Raw genomic sequence first — 13,563 nt, 5'->3', positions numbered from 1 at the left:
GGAGCTCTTGTCCTTCACCTGCAGATCTGGGATTTTTTCAATGAAATATGTTGGCTGTGCTTTACGAACTAGGTTACTTATAGGTTTATTTGGGACGCCGCTCAGGAACCAAACAAATGGGAGAAAATGAGTGGAAGTATTCAATGAGTTGAAATATATTTTCTGCATTGCTTCATACCAAGGATCCACGTAATCTAACAGTCTCATTCAGCACAAGTTGGAATGAGTTCTTTCTTCATATACCCCCACAGCTTCCAGCTATATGAAGATGACATAAATTTAATGATTGCTGTATTAATTTATCTGTTCGTTTAGTGTGATTGTGTTTTTGGCATTCACAAATAGAGGGAAACTTGTGGTTTTATTGACTCTAGAGCTGAACCTGTTCAGGAAGTTTTGAAATGAACTTGCTATTGTTAGACAAGATTTTGCTAGAGGCTGGTTCTTGGCCATATCAATATGTCTGGGAAGGAGGATTTGTGAGTAAAAGGACATCGTTGCTTTATTAACCCTCTGCCACAGTAGTGATTATTCCATAGAAACATACTGTATTTCTGTCCTATCAGCTGCACACCAAACAACAGGGAAATTGGGAAATGGGGAAAAGCATGGTGATGGGGAAAAAACAAACGGCAGATCCTTCTGAGGGGATCTGAAAACATTATTTTTTTAATTTTTTTTTTTTTCTGAGCAGTTCCTGCTCTGAAAGACTTCTGTAATGCATCTTCAGAGGCTTTCACTTTGACACCAAGGGAGGAGAATTTTCTTCGTGGTTGCACATCACTCAATATCATCTTCCCTGCTGAAAGGAGGTGTTTTTTCCTACCCATCGGTTACAGCATTCACTGGCATTTATCCACACGGGATTCAAGTTGTAGGTGAGCTGTGACCACCAGCTGGACTGAGAGAGCACACCTCATTTCCACATCAATGAAATCTCTTCAGCCTGTTGATATGGACAAAGTGGCCCATCTGAGGTATCTGCCCTTAAACCTGTACTTCAAAAGAGGCAGCAGCTGCCTGCGGCAGATAGGACCCACTTGGTGCTGTGGATGCTCTTAAAAACATCATCAGGGTGAAGTCCCCTGGAAGGATCTCTCCTTTTTAGCTTCTAGAGACATCTTTGTTGTCAGGACTAGTAACATCCCTAGAAGAGCTGTCATAGCTACGCAGAGGTTCTATTTATGTCAGCAGATAGAACAGGGCACAGGTCTGGGCATCAGTTTGACATTGCCTTGGCAGTGCTTGCTATGCTCCGAGTCAGGCCAGGAGCCTCTCCCAGACAGTTCCTGGGCACTGCTGATGGTTAATGTGGTACAGGTGTCCAAATCCAGTGTGGATGCACAAACTCTATTTTGGAGCATAAAATGTTTAGAATCATAGAATCAGTCAGGTTGGAAAGACCTCGAAGATCCCAAGCACAACCGCAGCCCACCCCACCGTGCCCGCTGACCACCTCCCTCAGTGCCACATCACCGTCGTTCTGGAACACATCCATGGATGGTGACCCCACCACCTCCTTCAGCAGCTGTGCCACTGCAACACTGCTCTTTCTGAGAAATATTTCCTGATATCCAGAGATGGCACAACTGGTGGCCATCTCATCCAATTGCTGTTACCTGGGAGAAGAGGTCAGCCTCCACCTCACCACAACCTCCATGCAGGGAGCTGGAGGGGGCAATAAGGTCTCCCTTGACCTCCGTTTCTCCACACTGAGCCATCCCAGTTCCCTCAGCTGACCCTTCACAACTCTGTTGTCATTCTTTAGTTGTGAGTCATTGTGCAGTCGGCCTTAAGGCCAGAGAGTAATCCTAGGCTTTTTGTATTATCTAGTCAACAGTTTACACTGAGCAAATCAGTGGACTCTTTGGACTGCCCTACTTTGGAAGTGTGTTGTCTCTAGTGGCCGCCCCTTATACCCAGTGACTTTCACTCCAGGGTTCCTAGGAGTTTTGTGGCTGCAAAGAAGCAAGGAGGAATGATCAGCTTTATTCCTTCACCGCTGCAAGTGGTGCGTGCCTGGAGATACTTCAGTACCTATTACTGAGAGCAAAATACACAGTGACAGTGCTTGCATACATGTGTGCCCACAATGCTAGGGCACAGATCAAATCCATCCAGAAGAAAATGAAGTGACTAACCTTATATTTTGTCGACTAGTTCCCTGTTTGGTTTTATCCAGTTTATTTGGTGAAGTGATTTGATTAGAAACTATTTTTATTTTCTTCACAAGCAGTGCAGAATGTTAATTGTAGCTGAAATGCCTTTGAGTGATCGTGTTCGAATGTCACATTTCCATAAATTCTGTACAGTTCACTTTCTGCTATTATAGTGCTGCAGTGGAGGAAAAATATTAAAAATCTGTCACTAATGTTTTGAATCCTAGACTTGGCACAGACTATGACCTTGCTGGGTAAAGCACAGAGAAAAAAAGTCATTTTTCCCCAAAGCTTACCAAGAGAAAAGACAACAGATTGCTGCAGACAGTTGGAGAAATCAAAGGAAATAATGAGATAATTTTTATCTCAGCACACCAGTACAAACATGCCCCTGATTTGCTACTGCCTGCTTCTGAGTAGCAAGGTAAGCAAGTGGAACACATTTTCAATTGTTCTGTCCTTCAGTTCCATTTTGAACTGGAGCATAGAATTGTTCAGGTTGGAAAAGACCACTGAGATCCCCAAATCCAACCCCAGCCCACCCCCACCATCCCCGCTGCCCACATCCCTCAGTGCCACATCCCTATGGTTCTTGAACACCTCCAGGGTTGGTGACCCCACCGCTCCCCAGGCAGCCTGTTCCAGAGTATGGACACTCTTTTGGAGGAGAAATTTTTCCTAGTATCAAACCTGAACCTTCCCTGGCACAACTTGGGGCCATCATGCAGCATAATGCAGCCTGTGGCATTCCTTCTTGTTGGGAAGGGGATGGCAGAAGTTTTTCAGCCCAAGTGGAAGGCTACTGGGAGCAGATATGCATGGTAGGAATCTCTTGGTGCTCGCTGATAGAGTTGCTTGGGCAGAAGGACTGCATCACCGTGGGCATCACTGAGCTCTTCTTGACCCCTTTATAACATTTCTGCCACCCCTGTTGTGCCTCCCTTTGGGTTCATTCTTTGTACAGGCAGAGGAATGCTTCCCGCTGCTTGCAGATACACATGCAGCTCAATGCACGAATCAGTAGAACATGCATTACAGCTGGCAGCCTTGACTAAGATGCATCTCCTTAATTATAAAGGTTAGGAGAGATTCCAAGAAGAGGTAAAATTTTGCCTTCACTGAGAAGCTTTAAATTAGGACTTGTTTGTCTTCCTGAAATATGTTCATCTTAGCTGTCAGCTATTAGGTTTGCTGCTGTGAGGGAATATTTTCCTCCCCAAATGGAAGTCGTGGTTTAAATTCTCTTGTGTGTGTTACTCAGGAGTTCATAATGGCTATAACATTCCTTAATTCATTCTGGAAAGGTGACAGGTACTATGCACTAAACATAAAGTGTACAATATCAAATATACCGCCATTGCATGTTGTTTACTTTTTTTTTTTCTGTCTTTCTGTTTTATAATTATAATGTTTCAGGTTTCCTGGAAGGGATACAGGATTTAATCATGTCATTATGTGTGCTGAATGCTGTGAAAATTCTTTGTTCCAACTGAAGTGGAACACCATTATAATACGCTTATCATCTATTAAAAAAGTAATAAGCTGGGCCAGATTGATCCTAGGCATAATTCTGCTGATGTCAGTGATGTTACATCAGGAAGAACTCTGTCTTGGTCAGCTAATGTGATGATAATGTAAAAAAGAAAAGTGGAGACAGAGTAGCAAATATCTTGGAAAAATAAGTTCCACTCTCACTGGTTAAGTTCTATGTGTGGAAAGTGTGGAAGATGCACAGCATTGCAAGAGTGTGAAATATTATTATTTATTTTAATATTATTTATTTTTCTTTCTTTTCAGTGGACTGTGTATAGTGAGGAATACGGTCAGGATTCTGTTCCATTTTTCTTTTGAGATTTTGGCAGTACACTTCTGACCCTGAACCAGTGGTAGGTGCAGATGGGCCCATTATTTTTCACTGCTTCATTTATTTTGATTTAACAAATGAGTTCATTTTATTTCTTTCCTCGTTCCTCTTTGCTCAGGGACAGTTTAGCCCTTCTGTGGGTCTTCAAAGGTGTTCAAAGACAGGAGTGATGTGTAATGAGTTCTCCACTCACAGTGCAGTCTCCCAGCCTGCCTCTGTGATCCATTCAGAAGTCTTTAAAGGAAGCTAAAATTCAATGGAAAAATATAGATTGGGATTTGGTGCACTTGGTAGGATCTGGTTTCCATGAATTAAATAAGTCAGATTTTGGACGGACAAGGGATGTCTTCTATTTCTGAACATGCAATCCAAAATGAAAGTGTGGTGGTATAGAAGCTAAAGAGATGAGCTTCTCAGCTAAGGAAAGGCAGAACGAAAGTTCCAGATTTGGCTTCCCCCAGTACAAATAATAAAACAAAATAAAACTGTTAGCAATGATTATCCTAACCATTCAACAAAAGCAATTGAAAGCTTCGCGTCTGGCTCAGTGCATCTTGAATTTGTGTCTTCTCATAAGGAGCAGTGATGCAGTGGCACAGCTGCTCAGGGGGGTGGTTGGGTTACTGTCCCTGGAGAGGTTCAGGAAACATGGGGATGTGGCACTGAGGGACGTGGTCATTGGGGATCGTAGAGGTCTTTTCCAATATTTATGATTCCAGGATTCTAACTTTCTCAACAGGTGTCTCATATGGGGACTGTTGCATGAAATGTGTGTAATATGTTGGCACCAGTTCCTGCTGCTTTCAACTGAATTATCCAGGAAGAGCAAAATCCTCTATTGTGGCTTTTCTCAGAGGTTCACACACACTGAGCCCCACCAGAGCCTGTACTGATGAGTAGTATCTGTTTGGTAGCAGCGTGGATTCAAGGAACTTTATATAATAAAGAGAATAATTACTAAAGCCTGCTGGAAGGATAATGATTTCAGAAATGATAGATAAGAAAATAATTAATTAAACAGGAGGAACATTTGCAGCCGAGCTGCATTTTTTGCTGCTGCTCTTACAGTAGGTCATTTTGATCTCATATTAAAAGTACAGAAAGAAATAGTGTCACAGCAGATATGGAAGGCATCTTCTGTAGCCCTTTTTCCTATAGAGCCAAATGTCTTTCTGCATATTCATCTATTTACTGCCTTGGATTCCTCTCTAGTTCTTTTATTTTCAATATGATAATGGACTTTTCCCTGTGCAGACTCATTGTTACCATGAGATAGAGTTTGTCTACACGTGATAAGTTCATACAACACATGAGGGCAGAATTCATCAAAACAATTGAACTCTGAGTGGTGATATCACTCAATTGCTTTTTGCCTCCTTTATTCTCATCTTCCTGCATTAGCATTGTTAAACAGGAGCTGCTCTGCCAGGATGTCAGAGAGTATCTTACAAAAGCAGTTGCCATAGTGTTATACCTGGATAGGAATTCTTTTTATATCACTGGTGCGATAAGTGGTTATTTATTTGTCCTGTAGCATATTTAATAGCTCTTAATTAGAAGGATGACACAGAGTGTTAAGGAACATCTTGTCTTGTGGAAGGATCGCTCCTTTTGTGCTTGATAAAGATTATACAAAACTTCTTTAGATAAGTTACAAGAAGATAACTCTCTCTTTTCTTCCCTCTTCCGAAATTCCCCAGACTGCCACTGCACTTGTCACTTACACCAGCAACATAACCATCCTCTTCTCTTTTGGAAGCCCTCCCACAAGCAAAACTTCTCCCTGAATGCAGGAGGGGGAAGATCTCCTCATTGAATTACTCTTATGCTGAAATCCAGGAGCAGAAGCGTTGCTCATTCAGCACCATGGGCTTGGTTGGTGCATGCTTTCTTCTCCACTGGGCTCTTGTCTTTCGTATCATTCAACAGTGGATTTAATGCTGGACCTTGCCTGGCAGCTCTTTGGAGCAGAACATATTGCAGGAGGCAGGAGCAGTGCCTCAGCTGGGCTTTGCCTTGAGACTCAGCTGATTTTGTTCTATTCTTGGCTCCGAGGCTGACTTGGGTGACCTTCAGCTCTTCCTGCCTTTTGTCCTCATTTATAAAAAAGGGAATACTTCATCTCATGAAGCGCTTTGAAATCTCCAGCTCTGTGGATTTTTGTGGTAGTGATGTGTGGGAGGAGAGCGTAGTAACAGGAAGAAATTAAAAAATTCTATCACCTTTAGTCATCAAGTATTCCGACTGGTGTATTTCCATATTTGTATTTCTACATAGCTTCATTTGGCTGAAAAGGAACTTTGTGTCAGAACATTTTTTCCATTAAACAGAATTTCCAATGCCCGTTTTTAAATTCTGATGTCCTTCTGGTCTTGCAGGACGCAGATAGAAAATGTCTGTGTATTATATGCAGTCTTCCTTGGATACTTTCTGTTAGTGCAGGGTGTACAGTATGGCACAATACGTAGGCAGCTCCACAGGTGCACTCAGGATATTTCATGAAATCAGGAATTTTAATGTGCAATACATTTTCAGAGGTTTTTGTACGTCTGCAGAATGCAACTTGACAGCTTTGCTCTGTGTTTGGAATGTATTGTGCAAACCCCGACTTCATCAGAGTTACTATTTTAGTTTATTACAGAGTTACCAAGGACAAAAACCTGCACCTTCCCTGCCTCTCAAACCTGTATTGTTTTGACATTCTAAATATGAGGAAAAATGTAATAGCAAAGGTAATATAGCATTTTTCCCCCACAGGAAGGTCTGTGTCGCATTTACTGTCTCCTTCGTTGAAAATCTGTTATGAAGATTGAATGCTAAAAAAAATCCTTCTCTGGCAGGTTTGTTCTAAAACATCTAATTCTTCTTTGAAGGTTTTTATTCCCCTAGAAGTATTGAAAACATTTTTTTCTATATCTCCTTAGTTGAAGGCAGCAGTATTCCAGCACTACAAGCCAAGGTAAATCTTATTTCACTGTAAAACTATTACCTTGACATAACCAAAATAATAATAATAAAAAACCCTCAGGGAAAAAGAGCCAACAACCCTGAAACCAGAAATTACTGCTTATGCAAGAGTAGTGTTAGTGGTTGTGCCATTCCCTTTTAAATAATTCCTCTCTAATTGGTAACCCAGTGTAATGGGTAAGTGAACATATTTCACAGCAGCAGCTGTTGGATGTTCAATGACTGGAAAATACAGCGATGGTTAAGTGTATGGAGTACTCATCCCATCAGTAAGAGTAAGTTAATCATATACAATTCACTGAACAGTAGAGTTGCATTTGCAGAGCAGTGGGCTGCCTTTTAATTGTTGTAGGTCTTTTTCAATATCTTGCAGTATCTTTTGTCTCAGCTGTAGCAGTTTTGGTTGCATCCCTAAAACTGTCAGTCTTCCTTATTTTTGCAAGGGCCTAACAATTCCTCCTTCACAATGCAGCTTAAATTGGACCAGATGCTGCATCAATAGAACAGTCTGCCCATCTCAGAGGCATTAAGCCCAAAATTATTTAGAAAATTGAAGCCTTTAACGTACTCTGGATTAATGTGATTAAGTAGAGCTTGCTTTAATTCATAGCCATCTATTCCTTTATTAATAGCCATTTCATCAACAGGAGCAGCACATATGGGTACAAGATGACTGAAAGTTAAATTGATTGCTGTAAGCCTGTAAGAAAAGCATTTAATGTTTCAATAATAACTGATGTAAGACTTCACTGTGGGGCATTTTAGATAGAGTTAGAGCAGCTTATAAGCACAGTATTTATTAATATCCTTTAATTTTTAATATAAATGAAAGTCTTTTTTTTCTATCCCTTCTTTAAGTCAGCATTTGATATACAAGATCATTGCAGTTATAAAGGAGAGTCTGTGATGTGAGTGGTAACAGCTGGGCCAGGGCATAGTGGAGTCTAGACTTTTGTCAGGCTTAGGGAAAGATAAAAAGGAACTAAGGTTCATTTTGTGTGGGTATATACATCCGTGCATCCTCCAACGACACACATTTCTGATCCTACTATTCGTTATATGTACTGGAAGCTTGTATACCCATAATAAAACAAGGCTAGGATTCACACACTTATACTCCATTTCTGGGGAAGATTTGGGTAGTCCTGATTAATTTCCCAATTCAGTAACGATTATCATAGAATCATAGGATCACAGAGTGGTTTGAGTTTGAAGGAACCCTTAAGATCACCCAGTCCCAACCCCCTGCTGTAGGCAGGGACACCTCCCTCTGCACCAGGTTGCCCACAGCCCCATCCAGCCTGGCCTTGAGTGCTTCCAAGGAGGGGGCATCCACAGCCTCACTGGGTAACCTGTTCCAGTGTCTCACCACCCTCACAGTAAAGAATTTCTTCCTGATATCTAGTCTCAATTTGCCCTCTTACAGTTTTTGTGTACTAATTACATGTACTAACATATATAGGCGTACACATTGCTGTCTGGAAACAGGAGCTGGGCTTTACAAGGGGTCCCTTCCAGCTTGGGATATTCTATGATTCTACGTATAAGGAGAGAAGAGAGACATTTATTGTTGGTATTTCTAAAAGGAATGAAAGAATGAAAATCAGTGGGCTGCTCTTAGAAATGAATTGTGGTTTTTGTTTAAGTAATCAGTTTTGGCAAGTTTATAATATAACCTTAAAGGAATGGGTACTTGTTCACAAAGTGATAGAAGGAGACTGTCTCGCAGGAGGGTAAACTGCTAATTAGATTGTCACAATGTTTGTTAGCACATGTCATAGAATGTATCAGAACAGGTAGACTGAAGTTGTAGAGTAGTCCAAAATACTACTGATAAGGTTTTATTGAACAGCATTTGGGAAACTTGTTATTCAGTATACACGTAGGAGTCTGGTTGACTGATTTTTACTACATGCCTAATTATTAGGCCTTGGAAGTTAGATAAAGTGAGTCAAAACTGCATCCCATTCTCAGTTTGGGCAGAAGGCAGTCAGTGACATTCTCAAGGTAAGATACGTGTTCCCCACTGAAGACATTGAGGTTAAAAGAACTTTCTCTGTTAGAAAGCTGCATTTTATTACAGATTGAAATTATGTAAACTCTGCTTCTTTCCCTCAGCAAGGCTGAGAAGCTTCTCACAATGTGGGGAAAAGCCTCTCCAAGGAGTGATATCCTTGAGAAAAGAATGTGTGTCCCTCGTTGTGCCAGATTTGGTGTTATTAATTCAAATAGATCTCACTGTTGTAGGTACTATACAAGAACCACAAATGTGAGAACAAAAAATCATGTTATTTGAATACATCGATTTCTTGAGTTTTATTTTTAAATAGTTATTAACAATTACTTCCCCTCCCTCACTGTCTTCTGAATACTTTTGGGCATCCAAATTGGTCACTTCTTTCTGGAGGAATTAATGTCGAAGAATACCGGTTTCATTTGAATTAAAATCATTTTTGGCCTTTCTTAAATATTCCCTTTTAAAAAGGAATTTTAGAAAGGATAGCGCTGTTCAAGAAGTGTTTAGATGAGGTGCTAAAGGATTTAATTTAGTAGTTGGGTAGAGATAGTGATAGGAGGATGGTTGGACTAGATGATCTTATAGGTCCTTTCCAACCTTATGAACTTATGAACTTATGATACAAGTGACCTGTAATTTAAAACTCTTGATTTGTGAGTGGTTGCATGATGATAACAGGTGGTCAAATACAGTGAATGTCCATTAGGTTTAAACGTGAGGTAAATGTTTTCACTGGTCTAACGTGAACTATAACTTGTACATTTATGTGAAAGTGGCGAGGATATTTTTGTCACCTGTGAGTAACAGGATTAACAGTACACTATGTACTGGAGTAAATTTTAATTAATTTACTCAGTGACTGAAATAAAGGTTGCTCTTACTGGTCTATTACAGCATAATTAATCGTCAGTAATAATTCATTTTACGTGGCTTCTTAAGGTTGAGCATTCACAGCCATTCATTAAAGCTGGAGTGAGAATTAATAATGTCTGCAAGGTTTGCCACAAAAAAGAAGTGAAATATCTGTAAAGATTTATTAAAGGCTAACGATTGATCTTCTTGCCTTTATTTTTCAAACCTGATCTCAGATATGGGTCACACAGCTGTAGAAATACATTAGCTTGTGTTTGATCTGTTAATGGTCTTTGTGAACCTTTGACACCACGTAGCATATTTTTCACGGTGTCCTGAAGAAGATGCTTGTCATCACTGTGTGGGGTTTTCTGCTCAGGATGAGATCCTAGGAATGAAGAATTACCATGATCAGAAATGAGAGACTCTAAAAAGCCCATGTAGCCTTCAGTGATGTCGGCCTCTTCTTGTTGCAGGGCTGCTCATCAGGTGACCATAAACATGCAGCCAAGGAGCAGTTAATTCATGCCACCAGTTTTCGTGGGTGACACGGCGTTTATTCTCTGTACAGCGGCTTGCCTAGTGAGATGGCAGGTACAGTTGCAGTGTATCATAGAATCATAGAATGGCATGGGTTGGAAGGGACCTCAAAGACCCCCATTCCAACCCTCTGCTGTGGGCTGGCTGCCTCCCACCAGAAAAGACTGCTCAGAGCCCCATCTAACCTGGCCTTGAGTACATCTAAGGATGGGGCGTCGAGAATTGTAATGTCCAGGCATTACAGTAATGAAATGTGGCAGCCACATTTTCTTGTATGACCTGAAGTTGGAGTAGCTAACCTGTTTCCTGTGAGTTTCCCACCTCATTCTTTCCCTTCTCATTGCTTCATTGCTCTTCTTTACCCATTCTCTGCCAATTCAGTCATTTACTTCCAAATTCATTTGATTATCATCCTCTTAAACCCGTTAAATACCTTTTACTCAGCCAGCCAGCCAGCTTTTCCACCCTAATTCCCTGTTCTCACTTCCACCACCCATCACATCTGTACATGTCTTACTGGCCTTTTTCTCACCCCTCTGCAAATTTTTAATTCTTACACCAGGCAGATTTTTATCTCTCTCCCTCAGTGTCCTTCATGAGCATCACTTTCATATGGCCAACACTATTGTCTGTGTTTGAAAGAGAATTAGTGGGATTTCAGAAGCTCTTAGGAAGAAGTGTTTTGCTTCACCAAAGCACAGGAAAGGAAATAATGAAATACATTTCATATGCTTTCAGTTGGAGATCTTTTGTTCTTGATTACTACTTTTTTTCAGTTCATGTGTCTTGTCTGCTTTCATTCTGAAGATGTCCTGTTTGCCCCTGTCCCCCGACGTCAGCCTTTTATCAGTTCTCTATGGCAGGTCCAACATAATAACATGGATTTTTGTAATTATTGACCTCTCAGTAATGAACTTCCAGGTAAGTTAGTTGTCATTGCTTCATCCTTTTAAGCATCTTACTCACTTACACAGGTCACTTCTGTGAAAATTTTGCAGAAAAATGATTGCTTGGCCACTTCTTGAATTTTCTAGAACTCTATCACTAGGTTTCATGACCTAAAAGTATTTAATTGAAACCTTTGATTGCTATAATCCTGAATTTTCATCCTGGTACTCTTTTCTCTGAAACCCCATGGGTATCAGTCTGTCATCACTGTGTCCTCTGCTCTGCTGCTGTCTCTTTGCAGTTTGCTGTCTGTGAGAGGTCTCTGGTGAAACCAGGTTCTGCTTTTTCCATGTTTGTTTTGGGAAATAATGATCCTAATCATATTGTATGTAGCATATAACTTTCAGATTAGTTTAATAATTATATATGAATGAGAAGGTTTCAGAGTACAAATAACAGTGATATTTCTTCACTTTTTTCTTTCTTTTTTTCTTTTTTTTTTTCTATCTTTCTTTTTTTTTTTTCTCTCCAGGTACTAAGCATTTTTAAAGCAGTTTTCTTCCAAGAGCTGAGTTGTTGTTCAGATTCACAAAGAGGGAGAACTGGCATATTTCAGAAATCTAAGCTTGTATTCAGAGATCTCCTCGGAGTACTAACCTCTTACAGAAACCACTCCAGAGAGAAAAGGATGAAACTACCATTTTGATTATCCTAGTGGAAACGAACAGATATTAGAGTATCTTACCTGATTCTTCTTCTTTATCTTTCAGATTATTTAGCATTTTCCAAACCCTTCCACCAAAATTGCTATAAATATTTGTCCTTAGGCATTCTGTTTACCTCCATTTATTCCTTTTGATATTTTGTTCTCAGTTCACATTTCAGTTATTCTTTTTCTTCTGTTGTGTCCATTTATTTAAGGAAATTTTGGAGTGTTGCATAACTCTAGTACAGAGCCTTCACAGATACAAGCTGTAATTCTTTTTTCTTTTTTGGAAAAAAAAAAATCAATCATATTTTCTGCTAAATTGACATGAGAAAAAATACTCCCTTTATAGACTGAAGCTAGATCCCAGTACCAGATCCAGGCATTTCATTTTGGCACTACAGCAGAGCCCTGGTACTGTTTGGTTTTTGTTTTTTTTGTTTTTTTGTTTCTCTTCTTTCTTCTTTCTTTCTTTCTTTCTTTCTTTCTTTCTTTCTTTCTTTCTTTCTTTCTTTCTTTCTTTCTTTTCTTTCTTCTTTCTTTCTTTCTTCTTTCTTTCTTTCTTTCTTTCTTTCTTTCTTTCTTTCTTTCTTTCTTTTCTTTCTCTCTGTCTCTTTCTTTCTCTCTTTCTCTTTCTCTCTTTCTCTCTCTTTCTTTCTCTCTTTCTCTCTTTCTTTCTCTTCTCTCTCTCTCTTTTTTTTCTCTTTCTCTCTCTGTTTCTCTGTTTCTCTCTTTCTTTCTTTCTTTCTTTTCTTTCTTTCTTTCTTTCTTTCTTTCTTTCTTTCTTTCTTTCTTTCTTTCTTTCTTTCTTTCTTTCTCTCTTTCTCTCTTTCTTTCTCTCATCTTTCTTTCTTTCTTTCTTTCTTTCTTTCTTTCTTTCTTTCTTTCTCTTTCTTTCTTTCTTTCTTTCTTTCTTTCTTTCTTTCTTTCTTCTTCTCTCTCTCTTTCTCTCTTCTCTCTTCTCTCTCTCTTTCTCTCTTTCTCTTCTTTCTTTCTTCTTTCTTTCTTCTTTCTTTCTTCTTCTTTCTTCTTTCTTTCTTTCTTTCTTTCTTTCTTTCTTTCTTTCTTTCTTCTTTCTTTCTTTCTTTCTTTCTTCTTTCTTTCTTTCTTTCTTTCTTTTCTTTCTTCTCTCTCTCCTCTCTTCTCTCTCTTTCTCTCTCCTCTTTCTCTCTTTCTCTCTTTCTCTCTTTCTCTCTCTCTTTCTCTCTTCTCTCTTCTCTCTTTCTCTCTTTCTTTCTTTCTCTCTTTCTCTCTTTCTTTCTCTCTTTCTTTCTTTCCTTCTCTCTTTCTTTCTTCTTCTTCTCTCTTTCTTTCTCTCTTTCTTTCTCTCCTTCTTTCTCTCCTTCTTTCTCTCTTTCTTTCTCTCCTTCTTTCTTTCTTCATTGTTAAAATGTTTGTGAGCAGATCTTTTCTTGATGTTTTGAGATTCTTACCCACTCAGTCTGTGCATCTGGAATGGACTCTTCAATTTTTTCTTGTTCTTTATTCTCTGTGATCAGCTTCTCTAATTCTGGCTGGTTGAGAAGGTTCCTCCTCTTGGAAGACCTCTATTCTTTTTTCCTTAGTCCAT

General features: G+C 39.6%; 1 protein-coding gene across 2 annotated transcripts in view; it reads left to right on the top strand.

Moving 5' to 3' along the window:
- Positions 1-13,563, top strand: part of MSRA (methionine sulfoxide reductase A) — a 265,726-nt gene that overhangs the window by 138,043 nt on the left and 114,120 nt on the right. The gene's annotated exons all lie outside the window — the stretch shown is intronic.

The sequence above is a fragment of the Cyrtonyx montezumae genome, unplaced genomic scaffold (assembly GCF_038088225.1).
Source record: "Cyrtonyx montezumae isolate F1298 unplaced genomic scaffold, pur_monq_1.0 scaffold_13, whole genome shotgun sequence".
Taxonomy (NCBI): domain Eukaryota; kingdom Metazoa; phylum Chordata; class Aves; order Galliformes; family Odontophoridae; genus Cyrtonyx; species Cyrtonyx montezumae.
This window is presented reverse-complemented; position numbering and strand designations above follow the sequence as displayed.